This window comes from Diceros bicornis, chromosome 25 (genome assembly GCF_020826845.1).
Source record: "Diceros bicornis minor isolate mBicDic1 chromosome 25, mDicBic1.mat.cur, whole genome shotgun sequence".
Classification (NCBI taxonomy): Eukaryota; Metazoa; Chordata; class Mammalia; order Perissodactyla; family Rhinocerotidae; genus Diceros; species Diceros bicornis.
The window spans coordinates 36377068-36398232 of NC_080764.1; positions in this window are offsets into that span (position 1 = coordinate 36377068).

Genomic DNA, 21165 nt, shown 5'->3' on the forward strand with positions numbered 1-21165 from the left:
TCTAAAAGCTATCATTTTTTATGAATGTTAACATGCTAACAGGAGCTGCCCTTTACTGGAAAAGCCTCAACTGAATTAACATTGTGGATACTTTGGGAGTTATATAAGAATGAAGAATATATTTTGTGACCTAAGTATATTAAACCTACCAAATAGGATTTTTGTTTAAAGCAACATTCTAAACCACTATTAAATTCCATAGCACTTTGAATATTAATGGCCTTTGGAGAAAGTTCAGATAAAGAACTTGACTTAAAAAACAGAAACTATTTAAGGAGAAAGGATGATTCTTCTACCTACAGATTTTTCAGATCTGATATACTTCACATTGCTAAGAACATGAATGTCATTTTTCTACTGTTTACAGTTATTTTTTACCAATTTTGCATTTATCTACTCAAAGATGAACAAATAGAACAAATTATTTATTATTTCTTAAAGTCTAGTGGTTGTTTATACTTAGAGCTTCTTAGTCATTTTAATTAGTTAAAAAGGTTACCACCATCTTAGTGAATTCTGAAATAAGACAAGCTCAAATTTTTTAAGCAATTTTTTTAATACTTTAACATGAAGAGATGTTATAATATCATGAGTTTATGGAGAAGACACGTCTCTGAGATAACTTTATTTTTCCCATATCACAGGAATAGAATTGAGGGCATAGTAGGTGTTTCATAACTATATATCCAAAAATAAATTCTAGGATTAAAGATTTAAATGAGAATGCAGGAAAAGGCTATGGAGAGGGAGTAATGTGGAGAGAGGGGGAACAGTAGAAAGGAGGAAGTGGGGAATGGGAGAGAAATAAGCCATTGAAAGGATTGAAATTCTAATAAAAAATAAATGATTTTCACTCTGAGTACCCTAAGCAAAGAGTGAGAGCAAGTTATAAGGATACATAGCTATCTCCAAAAACGCAAGGGCCTGTGTACAGTTGAGTCTCAAGAACAAAGTGAGACCAGGGACTACAATTCATGCCAGGGTCAGCTTGATTAGCTTGTGACCAGTGTAGTCACTCAGAGTCTCTCACTCAGAAAATCTTCTGCTTAAGGATTAATCTTCTGTAGTTGCCACCATGAATTACTAAACATTTTATCTTTGAAATCATATTTTGTAAGTGAAGTTTGCTAGGACAAGGGAGCATGTTGTTGGGGCTTGGAGCCTAGCACCTGTGAGGTCCTGCCTCCCACTGCTTCTCCTCCTCCCAGGCTGCTTGCTCCCCTGTCCCCTGGCATCTTGGCCTCTCAGCTGCCCAGTGAGCCCTGCTGCCCTTGCCCTCCAAAGCCTTCGCCACTGCACGGATGCCCAGCAACTGTGGGGATCTGAGCACAGGTCAGAGTCGAGAATGCAGCATGGGCAGCGGCCATCCCCGCCCCAGGCTGGCAGAGCCATGGCACATTCATCAGGCAACTTGACACATTGAGACTGTCATCTACCCATAATTCAGGGACTGAATGTGTCCTGGCACGGAGGTCACCATCCCTTGAGCATCTCATGTCACTGTGGGTTGGGGTGACTGGCTCGTGGAAAAGATTTCCTTTCTCTGTCTAGGTCACAGCATCTTGGTCCAGTGGCTGGGGGAAAGGGGAACCCAGAGTGTGCCTACATCAGTGGGTGCTTCTGAGGGTCTGCACTTTTCCTGCATCCTCATTCTCAGGGGAGAACAACATTACACGGGAAACTAAAAACACCATGAGGTAAGAAATGGACCATAAAAGAAAGGGGAAAAATTTATATTTCAGTACCTTTAACAGCACTTTTTTCCTGCTTTTTCAACAAGAGGTCCCATGTTTTCATTTAGCACTGGGCCCCACAAATTATGTAGCCAGCCCTGATACTAGTAACACTTTTCTTCTTTACTTCATCTTTGTTGCTTTCTAAATATCTGCTTTATTTTTCCATTTCTATCTTCAGCTCAACTCTTCCTCTGATATTCTGACCCGTAAGGCAAACACACACCTACACACACAAATATGGCTACTGGGAGTATTTGAGTTTTTATATCATTCACCAAGAAATAATTTATTTTTCAGAGAGAAATTCCCAGAGAAGAGACTCTAAATTGTCTTTGGTCAATTTTAGGTATTTATGCTTCCATTCTAACCATATGAATCTTGGGAGTGGAAGAAAAGAGACCAGAAAAAAGTGGGAAGATGATGTCAACTACACATACAACAGAGTAAAATGCAAATGAATGGGGTCTCAGGTTCAGTAGGAATTTTCAAAGTATACATGTAAAAATAAATTCCATAAATAGAAATTATGATAAACTAGACCCAATTAAAAATAAATCTACTACCTTCTTGGGGCCAGCCCTGTGGCATAGTGGTTAAGTTTAGCATGCTCTGCTTCAGCAGCCCAGGTTTGTGGGTTCAGATCCCAGGTACAGACCTATACCACTCGTCAGCCATGCTGTGGCAGCAACCCACATACAAAGTGGAGGAAGACTGGCATAGATGTTAGCTCAGGGCTAATCTTCCTCAAGCAAAAAAAGAAGAAGATTGGCAGTGGATGTCAGCTCAGGACAAATCTTCCTCACCAAAAATAAATAAATAAAAATATAAATAAACCTACTACCTTCTAAAAGATATTAGAAAATTAAATTGATAATAAGCAACTTGGTACATGTATGGGAAAACTGTACCTCAAAACTATGAGGGAAGGTAGGTACCAGAACCTTCCTCCCCCATTATACACTAAAACTGAGACAGCTTAAGTAAATGTAATAATTATCTGCTTTAGGAAACATAAAATTGCCAATATGTCTCTTCACTGTTTGCTTTAGAATATTAGTATAAACCAGTTTAACCAGGCAACCAATTTTCTCATCTGAGTAAACAGCTTTCTTACTGGGACAACAGTTTTCTCATCTTGAAAAAATAGCTTGCTTATAAAGCAATAGTTTGCTTATCAAAATTCATCTCAAGACCCTTATTCTACTATGCCCTCTTATCCTAAACTATAATGTTGTGAACTTAGCCCAATTTAAAAGTTAGTCACCTTGAAATACTCATCTTAAACAATTTGTCCCCCCAAACCCAAACCTATAAATACCAGTCTCTAACTTCTAACTTTTGAGATACTACTAAGACTTATCATGATAATGTTCTTACTATATTTTGATTAACTCAGTTTTGCTTGATCAACAGATTTTTTAGGATGTCTCCTTGGGTAAGTCAACAGTCTTGGAGGTCCCATTGCCATCAAGCCAAATTCCCTCACTGCCATGGCTCAAGACCCTTGAGTTGGAATGAGCAAGATCCTCTGAGACTCCTTGGGCCTTCTGCTTGGGGTCTCTCCATGGCAATGGTGACCTAGGTCCCACACTGTGTCTTAGCTACAATTTCTTTCTATTGAGCTCACAGATGTTTTCATCTCTTTCTGTTGGGAAACATTAAAAGATAAAGTTAATAGGACAGAAACAGACATAGATCTAATAATTTCATCTCATGAAGTAGTTCTGATGAATAATGAGCTAATAATCTTATTTGATTGGCTTCTTTATAAGAAAAAATTTGCCTTTGACACATATTAAAAGCTTATGAAATATTTCCTCAGTGTTGCTTTATTTTGTTTAAGAAAATCTGGTACTGAGACACGTACCTTTTCCAAATTTCCATCATCTGGAGATTATGGATTTGTTAGTTCTGCAATTGGAAATGGCAACTTTAGTCTGGGGATCTGAGATATGAGCAATATATTTGAACAATTTGTGCTAAATTCTTACGGGTTCTTTTAAATTTAAGTCCATTCCTCCTCCAGGTCAGATTCCTAATACTTATATGTATTCACTCCGTGACTATAATTCATAAGTTTATCTTTCTAAATGGCCTAATTTCACTAAGGGTGATTTAGAATTATTGTACCCCCTTTGAGGGATTTTCAATATGAACAAAATTGTTTTCTTGAGAGGCAGATTAGAAGGAAATGGAAGCAAAATTCTAAACATCTACTGGTTTGTATTTTTTATTGTCATGAGGAAGCTTACATCCAATTGACTGAATCCTACTATTACTATTACTCTTTTCTCATTTTAATATCTGCCCTTATCTCCCCTCATGACCCACACTTTTATCCCTCTTACAGGCCAGAAATCCTTGAGGCTATATGGCATCACAAAGTTAAATTCCCTTCAAAGCAGGCCAAGCCTCTTATGGGTGGCTTTAAGTTATGGTCTCATTCTGAGCTGAGAGCCAGTACTAAAGACATTCCAAAGTCTAGAGGATAATGAGAAATTCAGAGAAATTTAGACATTCTAGTCACATATAACCAAGGAGTCCCTACATACAGCAATTAGTTTATATGTTAGTAGGAGCTTCACATGAAAACAATTCAAAAGTTAGTCTGGGAAGACTCTGAGAATCACCTAAAAGATTCCAAATTGCACAGGACACTAGAGGGGTTAAGAAAAGCTGTAGATGAATTCTAGTAGATTCCTTTCCACTCCAGATTATTTTCAGAGATATGTCATAGCCTTTGTTTATTTATTCTAACCAAAAAAGTCTCACCTTCCATTAGGGTTAACTTTGAGATGACATCTGCTTTCTGAACAGAAAAGGGATCAATTGACAGAAGATGGATGAAAGCTTTGCCTATAAAATAATTTATTTAATTTCAAATCAAAATTTTGATGGATGTGTTAACAGTTGTAACTTTGATCTTTTTAACTTCAATAATCTCAGAATTTCTACCTTGGATGAAATTTCCCCAGATAAAATGATGTCAATCATTGAGGAAAGAATGATAAGAAATGTCTTTTTTATAATTAATATTGTGCAGGGGCCAGCCCGGTGGTGTAGTAGTTAAGTTCATGCACGCTGCCTCAGCGGCCCGGGGTTCGCAGGTTCGGATCCTGGGCACAGACCTATACACCGCTTGTCAAGCCATGCTGTGGTAGCGACCCAGATACAAAGTTGAGGAAGACTGGCGCAAATGTCAGCTCAGGGACCATCTTCTTTAAGCAAAAAGAGGTAGATTGCCAGTGGACGCTAGCTTAGGACCAATCTTCCTCACCAAAAAATAATTAAATAAATAAATAATAATATTGTGCAGAATAAAAAGTATACTTAGCTAAGAACAAGAAAGTTATGACGTGTAACTAAACACCTATCTTCTAAATATGTAACAGAGTGTGTAAAACATATCAGTCATTCACATTTTCAGATACTTAAATCATTTCAAAACTTTAGGAACCAGAGCTTAAGTATCTTTTCATTATATAGTGCTCTCTAAAACATACCTCATGGCCACATCATTAATTATTCACTTAACAAAATCTAGAGAGCTGTTTTTGGGTCAGTGCTCAATTTTCTATTTGCATGAATTGTCATATTCAAATATATCAGGTATTTTTCATTTTACTTATTTTTAAGAACATGTCTTCTGTGATGGAATATAATATTGAACAGCATGGTGGTATTCTGGTTATATCTTTTGGTTGTTGAAAGATAAGCATTACTTTTTAAATCCTAGAATATATACTTTATTCCTAAAAAGAATTAAATGAGTGCAAGTACACAAACGTTAAGAGGACAGGTTCTGAGGTCAGACAGGGTACAAATCTTAACTCTGACACTTAATACCACAAGGAAGATGGGTCTTAACCTCTCTGAGTCTCCGTATCCTAATTAATAAAATAAGGTTAAAACATACCTCTTAGGATTGTTAGGAGGATTAAATCAACTAATATACAGAGAACTTAGAATAGAACATGCAGAGAGGTTAGCATATAATATGTATTTTGTTATTGTTGTTATTATCACAGATTTTATGCAAAAATGTTTCAAATGAAATTCAAATACTTCACCCCCAAAATTACTGTAAATTTTCTGTTGGTGATTCAGAAAATATCTTACAACTTTATAGGTGATATTTGCAGAAAAACAAGTTAAGGAAAGTTAAAATCATGGAAAGTGTGAAAGGAAAAGATAACCTTTCTCAGAAGAAAGGTTTTCTGGCAGCCATAAAGAATATTCTCTGAAGAACATGCTCTGAAGTACAAACTCTTCAGCCTATTAATATATAATATTGCCCCAATTGTCTCTCATCTAAGGTGTATTGTTATGGTATCAAATTTTAGATTAGACAGGATTCACTAAGTTGTGCCCCAGCAGCATGGCCTCAGTATTTCAGTGACTTACCACAGCAAATATTTATTTCTCATTCACATTATACCTGACTATAAGTCACTGTCGTTGGCTTTACCTTTGCTCCACATGTCTTCTTTGTTCTAAGATCCAGGCTGAAGGAACAGCGTTAACTTTCACACATAGTTCTCATTGGGGTGGGAAGAGGTTAGAGGAGGAGGAGTAGGAGACTGGAAGATCACGTGATGCTTCTTCAAGTTTCTGCTCAGAATAGGTATATTGTTACAGCTGCTCAATTTCAATTGGTCAAAGCTGGTCATATGACCAAGGGTGCTGTCACTGGGGAGCTGATGTAAACCCTTCCTCTGAAGGAAGTCACTGTAAGTCACAAGGCAACTGGCAGAGGGGCAGAATATCTTATGGGAAAAGGGGCAAATCATTGGGAACACTTTCACAATCTACTATACTGAGATAATTTATTATATATCTTTTATATGCAGCATATTATTTAATTTTGCTTCCTTATATAATCTCAGAATCTTCCTTTAGTAGATAAGCTAATAAAACTTGAAACTCTCTGATAGGCTGATGAGTTAATCTTAATCCTATCCTCATATCTATATTAAGTGCTCGATTCCAAGGCTCTTTAAATTTTTAAATTCATAATATATGTTGGTTTTTAAATGTTTTTACTTTCTAATAATTTGAAAGGTTTATATTTCATTTTAATTCCTAGTGGTTATATTTATAACTAGTACTTTATTTCTCTAGAACTAGTGATTTATTTCTCAATATGAACTAGGAGGAAATTATTATAATGACACCTCCTACAACCACCCATCTTTTCTATCACCAGAATTTGGCACATATGTTAATAGTAATCTACTATCAAATGCCCTTAAATACTTAAGTAATATAGCCCTATTACTTGATATGTAATTTTAAAATTCTCTCTATAAATACTATATATACTATATATGCAGTATATATGTATATACGCTAAATATCATGAAATGTGAGAAAGCAGCATATTATACTACTTCCTACCTATGTTGGGTCTTTTTTTCTGTTGCAAGAAACAGAAAATCTGAATCAGAAAGAGTACATATTGAGCTCAGCAGTCTAGTATTGGTATTGGGAGCTCTTACTGGTATTGGGAGCTCAATTCATGTGATTAGGATGCTCTTTCTCAATTTCTCCTTCTTATTTTACTAGGTTGAGCTTTTCTTACCTCCTGACTTCTCTTGTGGTTGCAAAGTTGCTATAACCACTCTGAAACTTATATATAATCTCATTTTAAAAGAATTTCTTTACTCCCACATTAAAAAAAATAAAATAAAATCTTGGCATCCCTTTTTGTGTTAATCAGTGGTTTTGAACCAGGGACAATTTTGCAGCCATGAGGATATTTGGCAATATCTGGACACATTTCTGCTTGTCACAACTGCGATGGGGTGAATACACGCTAGAATCTAATGACTAGAGGCCAGGGATGCTGCTCAGCATCCTACAATGTGATGGACAGTCCTCCAGAACAAAGAATTATCTGGCTTAGAATGGCAACAATGTCAGGGTTGAGAAATCCTGGTCTAAAATGAATGGTGTGTTTATATCTGAGCCAATAACTGCAAATAGGGGGAAGGGAATATGCTGATAGATGTAAACCTATCAGTTGTTACCTGAAGAGGAGAATGGGATTAACTCTCCATGGCATGAGAAAGAGGGAAATGTGGCTGCAAAAAAATACTGAGTACAGTTTTGCCAGAAGAAGTGATAAGTGCAAATTCAATAGACACTTACCATTGTCCTTTTCCACCTCCATTCTTTGGATATTATTCTACATTGTTATGGTTTAAAATATTTGCACTCTGTTCTGGGCAATAATAATTTTCATAATTGTTTTTGGCCCTAGTTCAACTTTTATATAAAGTCTAAACTTTTTTTTCTTTACGTTTCAACCCACTTCACCCATTTCTCCCAGCCCCCACCTCCTGCTTCTGGCAAACACCAATCTGTTCTCTGTATCTATAATCTTTTTTTTTTTTTCTAGATTCCACACATATAAGAGAGATCATACGATGTTTCTCTTTCTCTGCCTGACTTCTTTCACCTAGCATAATGCCCTCGAGGTCCACCCGTCTTGTCACAAAGGGTAAGATTTCACTGCTTTTGTGGCTGAATAATATTCCATTGTATATATACACCACAATTTCTTTATCCATTCATCCATCAATAGACACAGGTTATCTCCACATCTTGGTTATTGTAAATAATGCTGTAAATAATGAACATGGGAGTGCATATATCTTTTGAGTTAGTGTTTTCATTTTCTTCAGATAAATACCCAGAAGTGTAAATGTTGGATCATATGGTAGTTCCATTTTTAATTTTTTGAGGAATCTCCATACTGTTTTCCATAGTGGCTGCATCAATTTACATTCCCACCAACAGAGTACAAGGGTTCTTTATTCTCCACATCTTCACTAATATTTGTTATTTCTTGTCTTGTTGATAATAGCCATTCTGACAGGTGTGAAGTGATATCTCACTGTGGTTTTGATTTGCATTTCCCTGATCATTAGTGATGTTGAGCATCTTTTCATGTGCCTGTTGACCATCTGTATGTCTTTGGCAAAATACCTATTCAGATCTTCCGCCCGTTTTTTTTTTTATTGAGATTGTGTCGTTTTTTGCTATTGAGTTGTATAAATTCTTTATGTATTTTGGATATTAACTAGTTATCAGATATATAATTTGAAAGTATTCTCTCCCATTCAGTAGGTTGCCTTTTCATTTTGTTGATGGTTTTCTTTGTTGTGCAGAAGCTTTTTAGTTTGATATAGTCCTACTTGTTTATTTTTGCTTTTGTTGCTTTTGTTTTTGGTTTCAGATTCAAAAAATCATCGACAAGAACTATGTCAAAGAGATTACCACCTACATTTTCTGCTAGGATTTTTATGGGTTCAGGTCGCACATTCAAGTCATTAATCCATTTTGAGTTAACTTTTGTATGTGACAAAATGCAGTGGTCGAGTTTCATTCTTTTGCATGTAGCTGTTCAGTTTTCCCAACACTATTTCTATTTTTTCTTTAACTTTTTTATTAAGGTAACATTGGTATATAACACCATCTACATTTCAGGTGTACATTATTATATTTTTACTGCTGTGTAGACTACATCATGTTAACCTCCAAAAATTTAGTTGTTATCTGTCACCATACCAATGTGCCCTTTTACCCCTTTCACTCTCCTGCCTCCCCCTCCCTCTCTGGTAACCACCAATCTATTCTCTGTATATATGTGTTTGTTTGTTTTTGGTGTCTTTAATCTTCCATATATGAGTGAAATCATATGGTATTTGGTATGATTTTTTTATGGCTGAGTACTATTCCATTGTATAGATATACTGCATCATCTTTATCCATTCATCCATTGATGGGCACTTAGGTTATTTACCAAGTCTAGGCTATTGTGAATAACGCTATAAGGAATATAGGGGTGCATATATCTTTTTGAATTAGTGTTTTCATGTTCTTTGGATAAACACCCAGAAGTAGAATAGCTGGATCATGGGTAGTTCTATTCTTAATTGTTTGAGGAATCTCTATACTGTTTTCTGTAGTGGCTGCACCAGTTAACATTTCCACCAGCACTGTATGAGGGTTCCCTTTTCTCCACATTCTCTCTGACACTTGCTATTGCTTGTCTTTTTAATAATGACCATTCTGACTGGTGTGAAATTGTGTCTCCTTGTGGTTTTGCTTTGCACGTCCCTAATAATGAGTGATGTCAAACACCTTTCCATGTGCCTATTGGCCACCTGTATATTTTCTTTGGAAAAATGTCTGTCCAGACTCCCGCCCATTTTTTAATTTGATCGTTTGGTTTTCTGTTGTTGAGTTGTGTGAGTTCTCTCTGTATTTTGGATATTAACCCCTTATTGGATATAAAATTTGCAAATATCTTGTTCCAGGTGGTAGATTGTCTTTTTGTTTTGTCGATGGTTTCCTTTGCCATGCAGAAGCTTTTTAATTTGAGGTAGTACCATTTGTTTATTGTTTCTTTTATTTCCCTTTCCTGAGGAGACATATTCGAAAAGATACTCCTAAGACCGATGTCAGAGAGTGTACTGCCTATGTTTTCTTCTAGTTTTCTAGTTTCAGGTGTTACATTCAAGCCTTTAATCCACTTTGAGTTAATTTTTATGTTAAATGTACGTATGTTAAATTTTATGTAAGATAATGATATGCTTTCATTTTTTTGCATGTGGCTGTCCAGTTTTCCCAACACCATTCATTGAAGAGAATTTCCTTTCTCCATTGTGTATTCTTGGCTCCTTTGTCAAAAATCAGCTGTCCCTAAAGGTATGGGTTTATTTCTGGGTTCTCAATTCTGTTCCATTGATCTGTGTGTCTGTTTTCCTGCCAGTACCATGCTGTTTTGGTTACTATAGCTTTGTAGTATATTTTGAAATCATGGAGTGTGATACCTCCAGCTTTGTTCTCTTTCCTCAGGATTGCTTTGGCTATTTTGGCTTTTGTTGTTCCATATAAATTTTAGGATTCTTTGTTCTATTTGTGTAAAAAATGTTGTTAAGACTTTGTTAGAGATTGCACTGAATATGTAGATTGTTTTAGGTAGGATAGACATTTTAACTACGTTATTTCTTCCAACTCATGAACACAGTATATCTTTCCATTTATTTGTGTCTGCATCAATTTCTTTCAACGATGTCTTATACTTTTCAGTGTACAGGTCGTTCACCTCCTTGTTTAAGTTTATTCCTAGGTGTTTTATTCTTTTTTGTTGCAGTCATAAGTGGGATTATATTCTTGATTTATCTTTCTGCTAGTTGATTGCTAGTCTATAGAAACACAACTGATTTTTGTATGTTAATTTTGTATCCTGCAACTTGACTGTATTTGTTTATTATTTCTAGTAGTTTTTTGTGAATTATTCAGGGTTTTCTATACATAAAATCATGTCATCTGCAAATAGTGACAGTTTTACTTCTTCCTTTCCAATTTTGATCCCTTTTACTTCTTTTTCTTGCCTAGTTCTTCTGGCTAGGTCTTCCAATACTAGGTTAAATAAGAGTGGTGAGAGTGGTTGTTCTTGTCTTGCTTTTGTTCTTAGACAGATAGCTTTCAATTTTTTCACCGTTGAATGTAATGTTACCTGTGGGTTTGTCACATATGGCCTTTGTTATGTGGAGGTACTTTTCTTCTATATCCATTTTATTCAGAGTTTTTATCGTAAATGGATGTTGGATCTTGTCAAATCCTTTCTCTGCATCTATTGAGATGGTTATGTGATTTTTATTCTTCATTTTGTTAGTGTGGTGTAGCACATTGATTTTCCAGGTGTTGAACCATCTTTCCATCCCTGGAATAAATCCCACTTGATCATGGTGTATGATCCTTTTAATATATTGTGATATTCAATTTGCTAGTATTTTGTTGAGGATTTTTGCATCTATGTTCATCAGTGATATTGGCCTGTAATTTTGCGTTTGTGTGTTGTCCTTGCATGGTCTTGATATCAGTGTAAGGTTGACCTTATAGAATGAGTTAGGAAACATCCCCTCCTTTTAAATTTTTAGAAGAGTTTGAGAAAGATAGGTATTAAGTCTCCTTTGAATGTTTGGTAGAGGTCACCGGGGAAGCCGTCTGGTCCTGGACTTTTGTTTTTGGGGAGGTTTTTGATTACTGTTTTGATCTCCTCACTAATGATTTGTCTATTCAGATTCTCTATTTCTTCTTGAATCAGTTTTAGAAGGTTGTATAACATTAAGAATTTATCCATTTCTTCTGGATTATCCAACTTGTCAGCACACGGCTTTTCATAGTATTTTCTTATAATCTTTTGAATTTCTGTGGTATCTGTTGTAATTTACCCCCTCGTTTCTGGTTTTATTTGAGCCTTCTTTTTTCTTAGTGAGTCTGGCTAAAGCTTTGTCAATTTTGCTTATCATTTCAAAGAACCAGCTCTTAGTTTCATTGATCTTTTCTATTGCCTTTTTAGTCTCCATTTTATTTATTTCCACTCTGATTTTTGTTATTTCCTTCCTTCTACTGAGTTTGTTCTGCTTTTTTTAGTTCTTTTAGGTGTAATGTTAGATTGTTTGTGATTTTTCTTCTTACTTGAGGTAGGCCAGTATTGCTATAAACTTCCCTATTAGTACTGCTTTTGCTGTATCCCATAGATTTTGGAATGTTGTATTTTCATTTTCATTTGTCTCCAGGTATTTTTAGATTTCTTCTTTGATTTCTTTGTTGACCCAACTGTTGTTTAGTAGCATTTTGTTTAATCTCCACAAATTTGTGACTTTTCTAGTTTTCTTCTTGCAGTTGATTTCTTGTTTCATACTGTTGTGTTTGGAAAAGATTCTTGATATTAGTTCAGTCTTCCTAAATTTATTGAGACTTGTTTTATGGCCTAATATATGAGCTATTCTGGAGAATGTTCCATGTGCATTTGCAAAGGATGTGTACTTTGCTATTTTGGGATGGAATGTTCTGTATATATCTATTAAGTCCACCTGGTCTATTGTGTCATTTAAGGGCAATTTTTCCTCATTGATCTTCTGTCTTGATGATCTATCCATTGATGTAAGTGAAGTGTTAAAGTTTCCTAATATTATTGTGTTACTGTCCATTTCTTCCTTTATGTCTGTTAATATTCACTTTATGTGTTTAGGTTAGGTGCATAGATATTTACAAGTGTTATATCTTCTTGTTGGATAGTTCCCTTTATCCTTATGTAATACCCTTTTTTGTCTCATGTTACAGTTTTTGAGATAAAGTCTATTTTGTCTGATAAAAGTATTGCTACCCCAGTTTTCTTTTCATTTTCACTTGCATGGAATATCCTTTTCTATCCCTTCACTTTCAGTTTGTGAGTATTGTTATGTCTAAAGTGTGTCTCTTGTATGCAGCAAATATATGTATCTTGTTTTTTTATTTATTCAGCTACCTTATGTCTTTTTTTCTTTCTTTTGCTGAGGAAGATTTGCCCTGAGCTGACATCTGTGCCAATCTTCCTCTATTTTGTATGTGGGTCACCTCCACAGCATGGCTGCTGACGACTGGTGTAGGTCTGTGCCTGCAAACTGAACCCAGGCCACCAAAGCAGAGTGCGCTGAACTTAACCACTAGGCCATGGGGCCGGCCCTTATCCTATGTCTTTTGATTGGAGCATTTAGTTCATTTATATTTAAAGTAGCTATTGATAAGTATGTACTTCTTGCCATTTTGTTACTTTTTTTCTTGGTGTTTTTATAGTTCTCTCTTCTTTTCTTAATCTCTTCCCTTGTGATTTGATGGTTTTCTTTGGTGTTATGTTTGGGTTCTTTTCTCGTTTTTGTGTGTCATTATTATAGGTTTTTGGTTTGTGGTTACCATGAGGCTCATATGTAATAACCTATGTAAATAGCAATCTATATTAAGTTGATGGTCTCTTTGATTTCAACCTCTTACTAAAAGCCCTACACTTTTATTCTCCCCTGGCCCATGTTTTATGTTTTGACATCATATTTTACCTCTTTTATTTTTGTGTATTCCTTAACCTCTTATAGATATAGATGATTTTAGTACTTTTGTCTTTTGACCTTCGTACTAGCTTTATAGGTGGTTGATCTACTACCTTTACTGTATATCTCCCTTTACCAGTGATATTTTTTCTTTGATAATTTTCTTATTCCTATATATGGTCCTTCTTTTCCACTTAAATAAGTCCCTTTAACATTTCCTATAAGGCTGATTTTGTGATTATGAACTCCTTTAGCTTTTGCTCGTCTAGAAAACTCTTTATCTGTCCTTCCATTCTGAATGATAACTTTGCCAGGTAGAGTATTCTTGGTTGCAGGTTTTTTCCTTTCAGTACTTTGAATATATTGTGTCACTCCCTTCTAGTTTGTAAGGTTTCTGCTGAAAAGTCAGCTGATAGCCTTATGGAGTTTTTTCTATGTCACTTGTTGCCTTTCTCTTGTGGCTTTTAGGATTCTCTCTTTATGTTTAATTCTTGACATTTTAATTATAATGTGTCTTGCTGTGGGCCTCTTTGGGTTCATCTTGTTTGGTGCTCTCTGTGCTTCCTGTACCTGGATGTCTGGTTCCTTTCCCAGGTTAAGGAAGTTTTCTGCCCCTTTGTCTCTCTCTTCTCCTTCTGGGACACTTATAATGCAAAGGTTAGCCTGCTTGATGTTGTCCCAAAGACCCCTTAGGTTGTCCTGATTCTTTTTAATTATTTCTTCTTTTTTCTGTTCCTCTTGGGTGATTTCTTCTACTCTTTCATCCAGATCACTGATCCATTCTTCTGTGTCTTCTACTCTGCTTCTGATTCACTTTAGTGAATTTTTTATTTCCACTATTGTATTCTTCAGCTCTGATTGGTTCTTTTTTATATTTTCTAATTCTTTGTTGAAGTTCTCACTGTGTTCATCTATTCTTCTCCCCAGTTCAGTGAGCATTCTTATGACATTAATTTGTACTCTTTATAAGGTAGATTGTTTATCTCTGTTTCATTTAGTTCTTTTGCTGAGGATTTGTCCTGTTCTTTTATTTGGAATATATCCTTTGTCTTCTCATTTTTCCTACATCTCTGTGCTTATTTCTATGTATTAGATGGATCAGCTACATCTCCAGATCTTGAAAATGTGGCCTTATGTAGATGTCTTACGGGGCCCAGTAGCATGATCCTCTCTCATCACCCAGGCCAAATGCTCCAGTGGTGCCCCCTGTGTGGGTTGTGTGTGCCCTTCTGTTGTGGCAGAGTTGCTATTTCTGTGGGCATGTGGGTAGGCTGGGCTGGCCCTTGTGCCACCTAGTTGTAAGGTTCAGCCATGTGCATCTGCTACAGGCATGTTATTGGGTGGGGTAAGCCCCCGGCATGTCTGGTTGAGAGTTCTGGTATCATACAACTACTGTAGTTCTGCCAGTAAGCAAGTCAGTCCCCCAGTGTGGCTTGTTGCTAGGCCCAGAGGTACACAACTGATGCAGGCATACAATGTGGCTGGCTGCACAGCCCTGTGGCACTCGGCTGCCATGATGCATTTGTGGGTGGAGCAGGCTTCTAATGAGGCTAGCTGCATGCACATGACTGTTGTCAGCTCACTTTTGAGCTTTGCGGGCCTCTGGCACAAGCTGGCAATGTGGCCCTGCAGTGCACATCTGCCTCAGGTGCGCTGATGAGTAGGGCAGGCCCCATGCATGGCAGCATGTAACTGTTTTGGGTGTTGGCAGGATGGGCAGAACTTTGAATTAACAGGCTAGAGGAAGGATTCCCATGGCACTTGCCAGTGTCTGTGTCAGCACATCTAAGCTAGGTCACAATAGTGGCTGCTGCCAGTGTCTCAGTCCCTGAGAGGTGGGCCCAGCCACCTCCTGCCTCTCTGGATGTGCCCTGAGCTTAGTAAGTCACTTTTACTACTCGACTATGCACTTTTCTATTTTGTGCTGGTTTCTAGGTCAAGTGAGTCTGTGTGTGGGCCCTTTAAGAGAAGGTTTACCTTTCCCTGGCCTTCTGTAGTTTTCCTTGGCATATTCCCAAATGGTTTTCAAAGCCAGGTATTTTGGGATCTTGTGCTGGATCTAAGGGATGTGGTGCCTAATGTGGAGCTCAAATCTCCCGTTCCTCTAGGAAAAGCTTTGTGCCTTTGAGATTGTTCCTGACCATGAAGTGCCATAGCTAGGGTGTGATTTTTTCCTTAACAGGGCTGTATCACTGCCTTTTCCACCCCTCTCTGTGTTGCCTCTTGTTGTAGAGGTTCTTTTTATCCAGTTTCCAGATCTCTCTCAGAGGGAATTGTTTCACAGGTAGGTGTAGGTTTGTTGTATCTGTGGGAGGAGGCAAGTTCAAAATCCTCTTATGCTGCCATCTTCCAAACTCCTTTCTCAACACCATTTATTGAAGACACTGTCCTTCCCCCATTGTATATTCTTGACTCTGTTGTCATAAATTAATTGACCGTATATGCATGAGTGTATTTCTGGGCTCTCTATTCTGCTCCATTGATCTATGTGTCTGTTTTTATGCCAGTACCATGCTGTTTTAATTACTATAGTTTTTCCATATAGTTTGAAATCGGGGATTGTGATGCCTCCAGATTTGTTCTTCTTTCTCCAGATTGCTTTAGCTATTTGAGGTCTTTTGTGATTCCATCCAAATTTTAGGATTATTTATTCTATTTCTGTGAAAAATGCCACTGGAATTTTGATAAGGATTGTATTAAATCTGTAGATTGCTTAAGGTGCTATGGACATTTTAGGTATATATTATTATTTTATATTGTTATGGCTTAAAATATTTGCATTTTGTTCTGCAATAATAATTTCCATAATTGTTTTTGGCTCAATTCTACTTTTACATGGAGTCAATTCTTTTTGTATCTTCTCCATTTATCATATGGTAGGAATGAAGTTTACACTCAAGCTGTTTGTTCAATAAATCATAGAGAAAAAAATTCCCTGAGTTCTTCAGGTTTGAAAATAGCATTTTTACCAGAACAGTAGTGCATTAGTTATCTATTGCTGTACAACAAACCACTATAAAATTTATTAACTTAAAATATCAACCATATATTATTACTTATGAGTCTTCAGATAAACTAGATGTTTCTAGTTATTGGGACCAAGTTCCAGCATTATATCAGCTTCAAACTCATTCTTATCTCTGCTACTCTGGGATATGAGGGCTGGGACTCTGCAAACCACATTCTACTTTGCCAGTAGGCTCCCTGCTAGACTTTGTCAAATAGGATGCTAGAGGGAGTCTGGAAGTCTGGAGGAAGAAGTGATTGCTCACACCTGCTTTGCTTCCTGTTCTTGACAATGTTGTTATAGCAACATTTCTTCATCCTGGCAGCAGCTATTTACTCTAACCTGTGAAACCAGCTTCTTCTTGCCTCTTCAGATAGCCCTGAGAATTTGACATGAGTTGACCAGTGTACACTTCGAGATCTAAGTCACAGGGCTGCCTGGCATCTGTTTCAAGTTTCTAAGATGTAATAACTCCAACCTCTTCACTCAGGGTGGTAGCAGGTCTGTCTGTAAACAGCTACTTTCTCATTGTTACCTTTGTAATTTCATTTTCCTTTATTTTTCAATAATTATACAAATACTTTGTAGTAAATATCCTCTATTAAAATAATTGGTGTGGTACTGTCCTCTGGCTGGGCCCTGGCTGCTACAGTTCCTCCCAACAGTACTGACCTGCTGTTGAAAATTCCTTCCCAAAATTGCTCCCTTTTCAAAAATCACAATTGAAGTACTTTGGAAAGCAAGTTAAGGAAAGCAGAGTAGAAGTGCAGACCTATTTCACTTCAGGATAAGACTGAACACGGCAGTGTCGGAACCATGACAAGAAGTCCCCACTAATGTTAAGTTTCTGGTTGAGCCAATCACATGAGAAAGAGATTAATGATCAAATATTCCAGATGTTGTCCCTCTATTATTTTCCATATATTTATACAGTCACCTATCAACTATTGATACCAGATGCCAAACACCAAGTGACTTGGCCTGCAGAAAGAATTGGATATGCCACTCACCAATTTTGCTGTTATAAGTGACATTTTTTACTTAAGAAGTAAACTCCTTATCTTTCTGATGATATTTTAATTATGACATGACTAAAACGTACCTTCACTCAGAGTCTTGCCAGAGTTTCATCCTAATACTGATTTCAACAGTTCACTTTTCTCTGTGTGCCAAACTGCTTTACTCTGAGATAGAGTCCCAGTATTTTATTGTGTAGGGAAATGATAAATATTCACAATGACATTTCAGGACTATTGTCAGATATTGACAAAATGAAGACCCACACTGAAGAGTAACACTCTTTCAACAGGTCCTAGATATAGTCTGACACTGTCTAGGCTCTTTCTTAAGTCACGACTTAAAATCTGTTCTCTTTTTCAACATTTTTTTTTCCCTGAGAAGGAATATTCTTACTGTTTCTGCATTTGGTTGGGAAACTCTAGCTATCTCAGCTCTCCTCTGTGAGTGTAAAAACATGGAACTATAGTGCTGATAGCTTTGTCTTTTTGATTAGTTATTAGTTTGTTTTGTTTGGGGTAGCTTAATGGCACCCACATACACGTGGTACATTAGTCACATCTCCAGTAGTGGGATTACTTTATAATCCAAATGACCCACATTTTGAGAGAAAAAACTCAGTTTCTTAAATTTTTTTAGAGAAGTGAGGCCATTTTTTGACTAGAGGAGATATAAGCTGATAAATGCTTAACAACAGGCTCTCTAGAGGAAAAAATGGAGAAAACCTTGATTTATAGCATTTGCTGATTTTCACTCTCACTATGGCCAATTTCAAGTTATCACTGTGTTGTTACTGAACACGGAGCTGAGACAAAATGGCTCCCAGAGGAAAATACAAGTTGGCTCCAGCACATGGCTGTGAGACATAAAATATGCAAATACTCTGTAGTCCAACTTCACAGTGCCCCCCACCCATTAATCAGAACTAATTTCCAGGATAGGCAAGTATCCTTATATATAACAGTAGATGACAAGCTTCAAACTTGTAAGTCATATATTTAGTTGAGCCACATTTTTGATTACTTTGTTAAAAACACTTTGTTCCAAGGAATGCTTTTAAAAAGGCACATTACTGCCATCACATGCATAAACTTGTTGACATCAAAAGTCTGATACCATTTTTTAAATTTGGTTTAGACTATGTGATTACTTACTAATAGATTAAATGATCAAATTGCATATTCAGTAAAATATTCTGGTAAAGACACTAGAAAGAGTGTGTTTAACATTTGATGCTAATTATTGAGCAGATAAAAGAAACTAACAAATTGGGGCCCGCCTGGTGGTGCAAGCGGTTAAGTGCGCGTGCTCCCCTGCGGCGGCCCAGGATTCGCCGGTTCGGAGCCCAGGGTGCACCGAAGCACCGCTTGGCAAGCCATGCTGTGGCAGCGTCCCATACAAAGTGGAGGAAGATGGGCACGGATGTTAGCCCAGGGCCAGTCTTCCTTAGCAAAAAAAAGAGGAGTATTGGCAGATGTTAGCACAGGGCTGATCTTCCTCACACACACGCAAAAAAAGACACTGACAAATTATATATCTTAAGTTGTATATCTTAAGTGTTTTTCTCAGATTTCTTTTCGTTTTTCTACCCAAAATTCTATTCTCTCCCACCCCTCTCACTGAACTCTCCAATTCCCCCCAATTTTTGTAAGCATGTATTTGATGTGGCTATGTGTGTGTGTCTTCCCTCATGTTTACAGATCTTAGAATAGTTCTGTTTCTCCTTTTAGAGTCAGGCAAATTCTTGGCTTTTCAAGGCAAGCGGATGTAATTTCTGAATAATGAGATGAAAAACTTAAAAGATTATAAGATAGAGAAAAATAGATGCAAGAAATAGATGTCCTAGTGAAAATAGATGACATTTCTATCTTAAATAATGGTGATTATAGGAAACTGCCTTCAATTGTTCTGTGACTATTGGAGTTTTGTTGTGATTGCAGTTCAATTACTGAGTATGATGGTGGTCTGCTGAATTATTTTAGAAGAAAATTTTATCTTTTACTGTAAAGACAATTTTAATGTTCATATTATAAATTCCATGTAAACAAAAAAAATTAACTTGGAATACAAGTAGCAATGTATAATCATTTTTTATATAAAACATTAAATTTTGTTCTAAAATGGTTGTGCTGGTAAATGCAAATAATATCTACTATGATATTATTAGATAGATTTTTATTCACAATGTCTATAACTTTGAAATGCTTCCTGTATGCCAACACTGTTGTGTTAATTTGTATGTATGTGTGTGTATGAGTGTGTGTACGCATGTTCATTTAATCCCTGAATTAAGTCCTAAATTAAGTCCTGCTTTCAGATGAAGAAACTGAGGCACAAAGAGGCTAAGTAACTACTGGTGAATGATGAAGCTAAGATTCAAGCTCTCAGCCTGCACTCTTAAAAGTAGCGCTATCCTGCATTTTTACCTCTATTAACAAATTATCAGCGGGGGGCTGAAAGCATGTGATGTGCAAAGAATTAAATGAATTTTAGAAACGGTTTGATTCAGAAATTTTCAAACCATAAACTTCAGTTCTTTTCAAACGTTTCTCCTTTAGTTCTGTGCGTTTGTCCTTATTTATTGTTTTCTATAACTGTCTTTTCCAAAGAGATAAGGTTAAATTTTAGTGGGATAAACAATTTTTCACAAAAATTATATAAAACTACACATAAATCTTTTGGAATAATGTAAAAACATCATTTAATTTGTGTTTTAATTCCAGAATTACTGTACTATTGTCACACTTTAATTAATATCTTTCCATTGTGTATCATATATATTTACAATAATATATGAGTATCTTAATATAAAATATAGTTAATAATTTTATACTATATTTTAATATATAATATCATTAGTGCTTCTACATGAATCCATATCCATATCACTCATTCATTGATTAGTATAGTAATTATAATATTCGTTACAGTAGTTTTCTACCTAGCTAGCCTGGTTACAATATCCAACTTACACCTGTATAATTCATACTTTTAGTGGCCAGCTGATTCATTTCAGACACAGAATTCTTTCACATATATTAAATAGAACCTTGATTTTCATCTCGAGAGCCATCTTTCCTCTACTCACTCCATGTAATTGAAGGGCTGAGGCCTTCAACTTGAACTTTCCCAGTTAGAGCATCACATCTCCTGGCCCAGATGTTGGATCGCCCTGAGTATATACGTCATGGCAGGAAACACTTCCAGCTACTTGGATATTAATTTGTTAACAAATAGAAAAACACATAACTCAGTACAGCAAAGTTTGGTCCTACCAGAGAACACAAACAGCACAAAAGCAAACACAGCAAAGTGATGGAGAAAGGCTGGGCCTGATGATCCTATTTCAGTCATGACTGAGCCAGATATTTGCAAATATATTTCGCTTTCTAAGCACAAACATGCCTTCATCTAATAAATATTAATATATTTTATAATTAAATTAATAATTAGTATATAATTATATATTGTATGCACATGTATTATAATTATGTTATTATTATGATTACATAGTGTGTCTTCA